This window comes from Lathyrus oleraceus, chromosome 4 (genome assembly GCF_024323335.1).
Source record: "Lathyrus oleraceus cultivar Zhongwan6 chromosome 4, CAAS_Psat_ZW6_1.0, whole genome shotgun sequence".
NCBI classification, from domain to species: Eukaryota; Viridiplantae; Streptophyta; class Magnoliopsida; order Fabales; family Fabaceae; genus Lathyrus; species Lathyrus oleraceus.
In genome coordinates, this window is record NC_066582.1 from 83,017,959 (window position 1) to 83,031,749 (window position 13,791).

Consider the following 13,791-nt stretch of genomic DNA (forward strand, 5'->3'; position numbering starts at 1 on the left):
ATTTCACTCGTTATTTAGATATTAGTGTCGTGACATTACCTTCGACATCTCATATCTGATACCAGAATTTCAAAACTGAAATACTCGACTCATGCAGGAGAAGCGATTTCACTAAGGAAATACACACTCAACTCAACTAGGGAAGAAATAAACTTCAACACAGGAGGAGCAGAAATCTATTATCCATTACCAGTTATTAGGTATGGGGATAATAAAAATCTGACAGAGAGGACATCAGTCACCGGTTAGGGTAAACATATCAAGGATGACTCACTGAGGGCTGCCAGGGGACATATTCATTATCGGTTACTGAGTAAGAATAGATTTGTTGGAGAAAAGCTGAAAATAGGATTTACATCTACCGGTTAGTGGGCAGAAGACCACAAAGGAGAGAATATCTGTGACTGATTAAAGTGAACATATCAAGGATAGACTAAAAGGAAAGAAAATTTGTCACCGGTTAGGATGAACATATCAAGGATAGACTTGCCTGGGGATGTTAAGGAGGATACCCATCATCAGTTAAGATGAATACCATCTAAGAGAAATATTCGTCACCGGTTAAGATGAACATATCAAGGATAGACTCTGAGGGGAAGAATAGGGATTACATATATCAGTTACTTGATAGAAGACCGTAAAAGAGGATATATGTCATCGGTTAAAGTGAACATATCAAGGATAAACTCTGCAAGGGGAGAAAAGAAGGATTTACAACTATCAATTACTGGGCAGAAGACCGCAAAGAGAAGGAAATCTGTCATCGATTAGGATGAACATATCAAGGATTAACTCTCTGGGGAAAGAAAATAGGGATTACAACTACCTTTTTTACTGGGTAGAATACCAAAGATGAGAATATCTATCACCGGTTAGGATGAACATATCAAGGATAAACTGAAAGCAAGGGAAGAAAATATTTGTCACCGGTTAAGATGAACATATCAAGGATATACTTCCTGTGAAAACGAATCTGCTGGGGAGAAATAAGGTTACTTTTGTCGGGTATTGCGCAAGAAGTAATAAACTGCCCACTAAAGAGAATACTACCAGTAACTAGGTAATAAACTCTCAGGGGACCAAAAAATATCTATCTAGGTAAGATCTAGAAAGAAACGGTCAATCAAGACTCTACCCAATGAGGATATAACTCAAGGGGAGCGGTTCCATCCAGATAATCAACTAGGGAGAAAGCTGAAACGATCATTATCCACGAGGAGATAACTCAGTGGGGAAAGGAGAAAGGTTAAAGTCTTTCTGCTTAAGTTGCTGACACTCTACAATTGAAGGGGGACATACACCAAACTTATATGGGGATAAAGTACGACCATAAAAGAAATTAAGAATTACAGGAATGAATTTCAAAGTGCAACGATGCAACAATGAAATTATATGAGTGTATATGTATATGTATATGTATATGTATATGTATATATGATGATTATGCTGACAAAATAATCACAAAGGATACAAAATGTCGCAGATTTGAATCATCGATACAATTCTCGCCCAACCACAAAAGAGGGAAATAACTGCTGGAGAAAAGAGAGATCAACATCCCGAAGGCTCAACCCTAGCAGGGGAAGGAGGAGATCTGCTGAGGAAAAGTGTTATCAATTCCGTGGGGAATTTTAGGTCAACAATATATCAAATGGGAGACAACCACTGCAGGGGATAAACACCAATAACTGCTCAGAAACCAGGAGGGAACTCTGACTGGGAACAAATTTGGCGGTGACTGATGAGGAAACCAAAGTTTGCCGGAACCACTAAATGTTCTAACTCTGCCGGAGACCAAATATAAATTTGGCTGGGGAATAATCAACCAACTCAGCTGGGGATGACGGAGAAATAACCGTCTGGAGAACTCAACAAACACCAAGTGCTGATCAATTCTGTCGGGGATGAAAGAGAAATCACGCCTACTGCTTGGGGAGAACCAATAATGCTCCACACTTAGGGCTTACTGCTTTCGAACCGTTTTTTGATACTCCTTTTAAATGAAATCGATTGCTTAAAATTAATGCTTTTATATGTTTAAGAAAACATGATTTTGATTAAAAAAAATAATTTTCAAAAATGATCATAATAAAATTTAAAATTATTTGACTGAATTAAATAAGAGTAAAAACAATTGGATAAAAGCTCAACTTTATTTAATGGAATGGTAGTCTGTAAATGACAAGACTACATAGATCTTTACAAAGTTGAAAATGGTAATTTACATGGAAAAGGGTTACATTTAATACAATGATCACTAATCCTTCTACCAACTCTTGATATCCGATGTGCTCTTGACTGCTACCGGGGACGATGAATCAAGACAAACCGTTATGCTCAAGAATGCCTTCAAATCTAAAGATCAGTAAGATGCAGTTACTTCCCATATTCCCTAATTTTGCATAAATTTCCCCAAGGTGGGGTACTCAATTTGTCGGGATAAATCTTTCTGTTTTATGTCTCTAACTTTTGCCTGGATCTCCCTTTAGGGTTTTCAATACATCGAGACGCTCATTTTTGCCTAAGCCGCCCTTTCGGGTTTTCAACTTAGTGAGTTGTTCTTTTCTTTTTAGGCGGAGTATTTCTTGACTGCATCTGCGTTTACATCACGAGTGAACTCTTCACCATCCATAGTTATAAGGATCAAAGCACCTCCTGAAAAGGCTCTCTTAACAACATATGGGCCTTCATAATTAGGAGTCCATTTGCCCCTAGAATCTAGTCTAAAAGATAAGATCTTCTTGAGCACAAGGTCACCTTCTACGAACACACGAGGTCTGACCTACTTATCAAAAGCTTTCTTCATCCTCTGCTGATATAACTGACTATGACACATGGCAGTTAACCTCTTCTCTTCAATCAAATTCAGTTGATCAAGCCTGGTCTGACACCATTCAGACTCAGTCAACTTAGCTACCATCAAGACACGCAATGATGGGATGTCAACCTCTATGGGGAGCACAGCTTCCATACCATACACAAGAGAGAAAGGGGTTTCCCCTGTTAAAGTGCGGATAGATGTAAGATATCCGTGCAGAGCGAATGGGAGCATCTCATGCCAATCTTTATATGTTACAACCATTCTCTGAATAATCTTCTTGATGTTCTTATCTGCATATATTTGACACTTGTCGCATTTCTTCACAAACTTGCAACAGTCATATTCCATTGTCAGCCAATAGTAACCTGCTCGCAACATCTTTTTACCCATAACATGTCTATTGGAATGAGTACCAAAGGAACCTTCATGGACTTCAGTCATCAATAAGTCTGCTTCGTGTCTATCCACACATCTGACCAGAACCATATCGAAGTTTCTCTTGTAAAGCACATCACCATTCAGGTAGAAATTGCCAGCTAATCTTCTCAGAGTCTTCTTATCTTTCAAAGATTCCCCAGACGGGTAAATCTGACTTTAGAGGAAACACTTGATGTCATAATACCACGACTTTTCATTTTTGATCTCTTCAACAGCAAATACGTGAGCTGGCCTATCAAGACGCATCACATTCAAATTGGGAACCTCATTCCAATACTTCACCATGATCATTGAATCCAATGTCGCAAGAGCATCTGCGATCCGGTTTTCATCTCGAGGGATATGATAAAACTCAACCTTTGTAAAGAAAGTTGAAATCCTCCCGCATAATCTCTATATGGTATAAAATCGGGTTGATTCATCTCCCATTCACCTTTGATCTGATTCACAACCAAAGCTGATTCTCCATAGACGTCTAAATACTTGATTCTGAGATCAATGGCCTCTTCAATCCCCATAATGCAAGCTTCATATTCTGCCATATTATTTGTACAGTTGAAAGTCAATCTAGCTGTAAATGGAAAATGCGTGCCTTGAGGAGTAATAATCATTGCCTCAATGTCATTACCGTACTGATTAACAGCTCCATCAAATACCATGCCTCAACGGGAACCAGGTTATGGCCGTTCTTCAAGCAATGGTTCATTACAATCTTTCATTTTCAAGTACAAGATCTCTTCATCAGGGAAGTCATATTGCATTGACTGGTAATCTTCAATTGGTTGATGAGCCAAATGGTCAGCCAAGACACTACATTTGATAGCTTTCTTAGACCGGTATTTAATATCATACTCTAATAACAACATCTGCCAACGGCCAATTCTCCCAGTTAAAGTAGTCTTCTCAAACATATACTGACACAGACGCTTAGCAGCCCAAGCCAATGTGCAACAAGTCTTCTCAAACATAGAATACCGGGTCTCAAAGGCGGCGAATATCTTACTGAGGTAATAGATTGCAAATTCTTTCTTTCCAGTCTCATCTTGCTGACCTAAAACACAACCCATACTCTCTTCAAGCACAATCAAATACATAATCAATGGTCTTCCTTCAACAGGTGGAGAAAGAATTGGAGGCTCAAGCAGATACTCTTTGATACTATCAAAAGCTTTCTGGCAGTCTTCGGTCCAATCAGAAGATTGATCTTTCTAAAGAAGCTTGAATATAGGCGCACATGTGGCAGTCATGTGTGAAATAAATCTTGATATATAATTCAAGCGGCCAAGAAAACCTCTGACTTGCTTCTCAATTTTGGGCGCCGACATCTCTTGTATTGCTTTGACCTTGGCAGGATCAACCTCAATACCCTTCTCACTGATAATAAAGCCCAACAACTTACCAGAACGAACACCAAAAGTACACTTATTGGGATTCAGGCGGAGTTTATACTTCATCAAACGCTGAAATAACTTCAACAAATGCTCAACATGTTCCATTTCATCAACAGATTTAGCAATCATATCATCAACATAGATTTTGATCTCTTTATGCATCATATCATGAAAAAGAGTAGTCATTGCTCTCTGGTAAGTTGCACCAGCATTCTTCAAATCGAAAGGCATCACTCTATAACAGAATGTTCCCCAAGGTGTAATGAATGTGGACTTCTCCATATCTTCGGGTGCCATCTTGATCTGATTATATCCGGAAAATCCGTCCCTAAACGAAAAGACTTTGAATTTAGCTCTATTGTCTACCAACATATCAATGTGTGGCAGAGGGAAATCATCTTTCGGATTGGCTTTATTCAAATCTCTATAATCAACGCACATACAAACTTTTCCATCCTTCTTCGGCACAGGTACAATATTGGCCACCCACTGCGGATACTTAGTAGCAACAAGGAGACCAACATCAATCTGCTTTTTCACTTCTTTGATTTTCATTGCCATATCAGGATGAGTTCTCCTTAATTTATGCTTGATTGGCGGACATTCTGGCTTCAACGGCAATTTATGCTCCACAATCTCAAAATCCAAACCAGGCATGTCTTGATAGGACCAAGCAAACACATCTGAATACTCTCGGAGAAGATCAACCAACCCCTTCTTAACTTCAGGACACAGTCGAGATCCAATCTTGACCTCCTTCACGTCATCGCCGGAACCCAAGTTGACTAGCTCAATTTTCTCTTCGAATGGCCGAATGGATTTTCCTTCATGCTCAAGAAGACGATACAATTCATCACTTTCCTCCTCAACCTCAAACACAGAGAATTCAAAATTTGGAAAAGGAGAAGGATCATTGTATTCAATGGGGTTAGAAACCAACCTGCATAATGATTTGATATTTTGATTTTAGAGAAATGGATTTATGACCAAATATTATGCAGATGGACAATTATATTATTTATGTTTTTTGTGATTACCATTTTCAGAATAAAGAAAAAAGTAAAAACAAAACATCATAAATGTGGATGAATAGAATTATATTTTATTCATGATCGAGTTGAAAATGCCCAACAATGTTCACTTCTCCCTTAGGCATAGGAGAAGGATTTTCAAAAATAAATAAAAGCAATTACTTAGATTGATGCATAATAACAGGAATATCAACAGCGGTCCAATTGTTGCAAGCCTTTCCCTGCGTTACAAAATTGTTGTTGTCTTCCTCTTCATCATCCTCTAGCACAGCAGCTAAGTGTTGTTCATTACCATGAATGAACCCTCCGCTATAGAAGTTGAGTTGTACATCTTCAGATCTGACTGCTGATGATCCTTGTTCGAACCCTAAACCGACTCTACTCTTGTTGTCGGAGACCTCTACCACTCTCCCCCACTGATCAAACTGACCATCTTCAACAACCTTCAAGGCATCTTTGAATGAGAACATAGGTGCCCTAACTCTCTTTTCAACAGCAATAGATATGGCTTGGAACAGAGTTCCAACCTCATCCTCAACTTCAACATAAGAGAAAGATGACAGGTGGCTGACCAACAACGCCTTCTCCCCGCGAACAATAACAACCTTCCCATTCTTGACAAACTTGAGCTTCTGATGCAACATTGAAATAATGGCTCCTGCCTCGTGGATCCATGGCCTTCCCAATAGACAACTGTAGGTTGGATGGATATCCATTACTTGAAAAGTAATTTGGAAGTCATGCGGACCTATCTTCACAGGAAGTCCACCTCTCCAATAGCAGTCTTGCGCGAACCGTCAAATGCTTTGACGATCACGCCATTATATCTCATAGGGGCTCCTTGGTATGACAACTTAGAAAGATTTGATTTTGGCAATACATTCAAATAATATCCGGTGTTTACCAACACATTTGACAGAGCGTCATCCTTACAGGTCATTGAAATGTGCAGAGCCAAATTGTGATTTCTACCCTCCTTAGGGAGTTCTTCATCACAGAAACTGAGATTGTTACAAGAAGTGATGTTATCCATAATATGATCGAACAGATCCATCGTAACATCATGCTCCACATATGCTTGTTCAAGAACTTTATGCAGTTCTTCTCTGTGCGCTTCTGAATTCATCAACATAGATAGTACTGAAATCTTCGAGGGTTTGGAGCAACTGCTCCACCACATTGAACTCACTTTTCTTAACTATTCTGAGTACTTCATCATCATCATTAGGCTTCAAGCCGCTGGATTCACCAGACTGACACCTCGGAGCACTAACAGATTCTACTACAGGCACATCTACATTCTTACTGATAGTCAATTCTTCTATATTCTTTGGGAACACCAACCCAAACACACGACCACTGCTGGGCACCTTTAGTAACATCAGCAATGCTTACAACATAACTGGTTGTAGGTAACGGGACCTCTTGACCATTCTCTAGCATAGTAGCATTGTACTGATACGGGACAGCTTTATCGGATGCATACAAGACTGGGCCCGCTAATAGTATAACCAACAGTGATACCGATATATTGTTGACGTTGTTACTGTTGCTACTGTCATAGTGAATAACCACTCTCTCAGGAGTTTTGAATACTTTCACTATTATATTGACATCATCATCTATATGACGGGATTTGAAATTCTGGTATCAGATATGAGATGCTGAAGGTGATGTCACAACACTAATATCTAAACAACAACTAAAATATAAACAGGATAGAAAACAAAGAATCAATTGAACAAGTGACACAAGCAATTGTTAACCCAGTTCATTGCAAAGTCACCTACGTCTGGGGGCTACCAAGCCAGGAATGAAATCCACTAAACAAAATTAGTTCAAAGACCCTCAGTAAACAACTTCAAGTTACAGTCTTTTCACCTAATCTCTACCCGTGTGACTTCTATCTAAGAACTCTTAGATATGAGACCCTACTCACTCCCCCTCAATCACATCAGTGATATAAAAACAAATATTACAAAGAAAGAAGACACTCTTCAAGAACACATACTTGATCTTGCTTAAAAGCTTCAACCAAGTAAACACACACTCGTGCTTCAAAGCTTAGAGTGAACAAATTATAACACAAAAGTCAGTCAAATTCAAACATCAATAAGATGAATGAATGGCTCACAATACACAAGCTCACACAGGACTAAAACCCTAAAACTCTCTCACTATTTCGTTCGTTTCTTCTGTGTTAAAACCAGGCTTTACATGGCCTTTAAATAAAAGCTTTTGAATGGGCCTGGGCATCATAAAACCCTAAATCTATTTTCCTTGCATATCTTCTTATTAACGACAACTAATCATCCCTTATTGGAAAATAGATCATTCTGGTTTTAAATCAAATTACTCCTTGAATAGCGCATTCAATCTCCACATAATCACACACAGATTTGCATGAAAAGCGCAATCTTAAGATACATCACATTCAGACTGAATGTTCTGTATACACATGTCTTAACATCGGGTCTGACATCTTAGCTAAATCCTGCACAACCATATTTAAACATCCTGCAGGAAACTGATATCACATGTCAAGACAACACACGTGACAACTTGTGATAACTCTAGGTTTTACCAAAATTGATGCCAACACATAGAACCAACAAACTCCCCCTTTGGAAAATTTTGGCTAAAACATACATCAGATCATACGTTTCACAAGAAATCAATCACAGATCAGTTCAGCAGTAGAAGTAAACATACACACATTACTAGCAAAAATAACAACTAATAAACACACATGCGCTTGTGCTCAGAACACACCACCTCCCCCTTCAGCTAGCACCAATCTTCTGTACACAAACAGAACACTTCCCCCTTTTCTCCCTCTTTAATTCAACCATCCAACATCATCTATAACATCATCTATAACATCATTTATAGCATCATCTATGGCTATATCTACTTATCCCCCCTTTTTAGCCAAAAGAGACCAAAGAAACAAAATAAATGTTTATTCAATCAAAAACCAGAATGTCAAAAGTTAAGGGTTACAGAACCAAGTACATAAACAACTTTAAACAAGCTGAGATACAAATCAACAAAGTAAACATCAAAACAACAGAAATCCAGAAAATCCATCAACACATCAACAACACAGCAACACAACAACAAAAATCATCACATCAATCGGGGCCAAATCCAAAGGAGCTAATCATAGGAGCTTGAGCTTGCAGCTTCATCAGCATCAGAAACAGAATTGCCACTTGTCTTATCATTAGTTGCAGACCTCTCACTAGAGGTGTGGGCTTTAGCTTCCTTAGCATGTTCAATATTCTCACCTTCAGCTTGCTCCAAGCTTGCAATCAGGGCTTCCAATGATTTCTTCCTAGTTGTTGCTACCCTTATCCCTTCACCCAGCTCTTTACACGTCTCCTTCAGCTCAGCAATATGTCCAACTTTTGAGGCTGGCTTTTTCATAGCAGATGTCATGACAATGTCTTCGACATGACTGCCTTCAAACAATTTATAGTGCACTGACAGAGCAGGCTTTCTTCCACTTGGTAGATCATTAGTACTCAGAATCCTAGGGTGTTGACTCAGGATAATCCCACAAATCATAGAGGGAAAGGCTATAGGAAGCTTCACTACATTAGTAGATGCATGCTTGACAATTTGTTCAAACATAAATCTACCATAGTCAAATTTTAGTTTGGTTTCAACAGCAAAGATAAATCTTCCAAGGGTATTAGAAATTGTGGAAATGTGGTTGGTAGGCACCCAATTTCCAGATCCTATTTTATGCAATATAGCATACTTGACAGACAGCTTCCCAGCAGGAAGATGCTTTTTAATAGGCCACCCTTTCACCTGCCTTGCTGTAATTTCTCTACAGACCTCATTGTCTGTAGCTTCCAATTCACCTGCACCCTGTACTATTCTTCCCAGAAAATTGGTAATGACAGTGGGAGAGAATGTGATACACTTACCTCTCACAAATACTTTGCAAAATTCCTTGTTGTTCTTGTCAGCAATATCTTCAGGAATGTTGACAATGAATTCCTTAACCAATCCCTCATAGCACTGAGATAACCCAGCCACAGTCTTCATTAACCCAGCATTCTTTATTAGGTCCATGACCTCTTTGACTTCAACAACATCCTTTCCTAACTCCCTCTCTACAGCCACCCTTCTTTGAATCATAAATTTCCATTTGGTAGCTCCATCTTCAAGATGGAAAGAGATATTATCCAAATGCACAGCAGCAACTTTCACAGGGGACTTCCTTACAGTGGTCCTCTTTACAGGGGAGATGTCAGGGGCATCTTCCTTAACATCTTCTTCAGACTCAGAAACTTCTCTAACCTTCCTCTTCTTCACATCAACCTTGCTCCAAGATCTGGAAGGACCAACACCAGCAGTCCTCTTAGCTATTTTAGCTGACATCATTTCAGCCACAGATCTTCCTTTTCTAGTCTTCATACTCTTAGCCACACTAGGCTTTAAGTGATGAAGTAAGTTATCCTCTTGATCATCAGACCTATCATCCTCTAGGTCAATCACATTGTTTGCAGCATCATGCTTCTCAGAGTGGGAAGCATTGGCAGTTATTGATGCCACAAATTTTCCTTTACCAGACATAGTTTGCCCTAGAGAGCACAAACCCTCAGCAGCCATGTCCTTCTCAGATCTAGAGGAATCGTCATCCTTCTCACTATGATGTTCAACCTCAGGAGAGGGGTACATTTTAGACAGGGGAGTAGAGACTCCCTTCACAGAATATCCTTCATTAAGGATTCTAGTGACTAGGTTTCTTCTGACACAATCAGTGTGGTGTATATCTTCCTTAGAACTAGTGGCATGAGTTGAGCTAGAAGGGATACTAGAGTTGTTACCTTGATTGGGGCATGCATAAGCTAATGCATCCATGGGATGGTTTAAATCAAGGGCTTCGCCTGAAATAACAGACAGAGGAACCACATCCAAAATCTAATCATCGTGAATGTCCATGGAACATGTGTTATCCTTGTGAGTAGGCTTATTAGTTTTCGAACCAGATGGAGTTTGATGTTGTGACATCTTGACGTTTCTGTGGAAAAGTTTCAGTTGCCCTAGCAGAGGAGTTTGAGGAAGAAGCAGGGAGTTGGAAAAGTTGGAGTAGGTAGTGAGGTTGCGTGTGAAAAGGTAATAGATTGTATTTCTAAGACTAGGTGATGATTTACCATAAAGGGGGCGCTTTATTTTAAGAAAGTAGACAATAATTTGATTACCTTTTCCGCTCCATATTAATTGCTACAAATTTTCATAAATGAAAATCCCTAATTTCTCTCTTAGGAATTCAAATTGATTTGCATCCAAGGCCTTTGTAAAAATATCAGCTAACTGCATCTCAGTAGCAACATGCTCTAGGGCTATAATTTTATCCTCCACGAGTTCTCTAATAAAATGGTGACGGATATCAATATGTTTTGTCCTGCTGTGCTGAATAGGATTCTTAGAAATGTTTATAGCACTGAGGTTGTCACAGTACAATGTCATGACATCTTGCGTGACATTGTCTTCAGTCAGCATTTGTTTCATCCACACCAGTTAAGAACAACTACTTCCAACTGTTATGTATTCAGCTTCAGCAGTAGACAGAGACACACAATTTTGTTTCTTACTAAACCATGATATTAAATTGTTCCCCAAGAAGAAGCATCCTCTTGATGTGATTTTCCTATCATCATCACTTCCAGCCCAATCAGCATCAAAATATCCAGACAGCACGGATTCAGATCCATGAGTGTATAGCATCCCATAGTCACTAGTGCCATTGACATATTTCAGGATCCTCTTCACTTGGTTTATGTGACTCACCTTTGATTCAGCTTGATATCTAGCACATACACCTACAGCAAAAGCAATGTCAGGTCTGCTTGCTATGAGATATAACAGACTCCCTATCATGCTTCTGTAGAGACTTTGATCCACACTGACACCATTTTCATCTTTAGACACTTTCAGATGAGTAGGGGCATGTGTCCTTTTGTGGCTTTCATTCTCCATGCCAAACTTCTTGACAATATTTTTGGCATATTTACTTTGAGATAGAAAGATAGAATCTTCCATCTGCTTGACTTATAGCCCAAGAAATTAGGTTAGTTCTCCAACAAGGCTCATTTCAAATTCATACTGCATTTGTTCAACAAAATGTTGAACCATCTTACTTAACATCCCACCGAACACAATATCATCCACATATATCTGAGCCACCATGAGCTTTCCTCCTTCATTTTTGACAAATAAAGTCTTATCAATGCCTCCCTTCCTGTACCCATTGTTAATGAGAAACACTGTGAGTCTCTCATACCAAGCATTAGGAGCTTGTTTCAACCCATAAAGGGCTTTCCTCAACTTATACACATGCTTTGGAAGATTTGGATCTGTGAACCCTTTAGGTTGTTCAACATACACTTCCTCATTTAAGTAGCCACTTAAGAAGGCACTTTTCACATCCATTTGGAACAGTTTAAACTTCAGAATACATGCCACTCTGAGCAGTAATCTAATGGACTCCAAGCGAGCTACAGGAGAAAATGTTTCATCAAAGTCAACTCCTTCAACTTGAGTGTATCCTTCTGCTACCAATCTTGCTTTATTTTTAGTAATCACACCTTTTTCATCAAATTTATTCTTGTATACCCACTTTGTTCCAATAACATTTATTCCTTCAGGTCTTGGAACCAATTCCCATACTTCATTTATCTTGAATTGGCCTAACTCTTCCTGCATGGCATTGATCCAGAATTCATCAGTTAAGGCTTCTTTGACATTCTTGGGCTCAATCTTGGACACAAAACATGCATGTGAGATCACTTCCCTTGATCTAGTGGTGACCCATTTATTTGGGTCTCCTATAATGAGATCTTTCGGATGATCCTTCTGAATTCTGATATAGGGTCCTTTATTAATTTTATTAGCTTCAAGTTCAGCTTGAGTGGACTCACTCTCATTACTTTTGTCCAGGAGATCAGTTGGGGCATCATTCAGAGATGTTTCAACATCGTCTGTGACATCAGTCTCTTGATCATCAACAACAACATTGATAGATTCCATCATAACTTTTGTTCTGGAATTAAAAACTCTAAACGCTCTGCTGTTTGTTGAGTAGCCCAGAAATATTCCTTCATCACTTTTGGGGTCCATTTTCCTTCTTTGTTCACGATCAGCCAGGATATAACATTTACTACCAAACACATGGAAGTATTTGACAGTAGGTTTTCTTCCCTTCCAAACTTCATATAAAGTGGTTTGGGGTCCCTTTCTTCAAGGTTACTTTGTTGTGAACATAGCAGGTCGTGTTCATAGCTTCAGCCCAGAAGTGGTAAGGCAACTTCTTAGCATGAATCATAGCTCTAGCAGATTCATGGAGAGTTCTATTTTTCCTTTCTACCACACCATTTTGCTGAGGGGTAATAGGAGAGGAGAACTTATGACCAATTCCTTCAGATGAACAGAATTTAGCAAATTTACTGTTCTCAAATTCTTTCCGATGATCACTTTTGATTCTGATAACATGACTCTCTCTTTCTCTTTAAAGTCTTAGGCAAAGATCTTTGAACACATCAAACACATCAAATTTTTCCCTTATAAAATTTACCTAGGTATATCTGAAGAAGTCGTCCACCACAACATAAGCATACCTTTTCCCACCAAGACTTTCCACCTGCATATGTCCCATCAAGTTCATGTGGAGAAGTTCCAGCACTCTAGATGTGGTGTCATGTTTGATCTTCTGATGTGACATCTTTGTCTGCTTTCCAATCTGACACTCACCACAAACTCTTCCTTCATCAATCTTTAATTTTAGGATTCCTCTGACAGCTTCAACAGATATAATCCTCTTCATTCCTTTAAGATGTATATGACCCAGTTTTTGATGTCGTAGTTTCACTTCTTCTTCTTCTTTAGCTAGAGTGCACATTGATGAATAACTAGTTTCTTGAGAATTCCACATATAACAGTTGTCCTTAGACATGACTCCTTTCATGATCACCTTATTTTTTTCATTAGTACTCAAGTATTCAGTTTTTGTGAAGTACACATTTAGACCTTGGTCGCATAGTTGACTGATGCTAATCAGGTTTGCAGTCAATCCTTTAACAAGCAGCACATTATC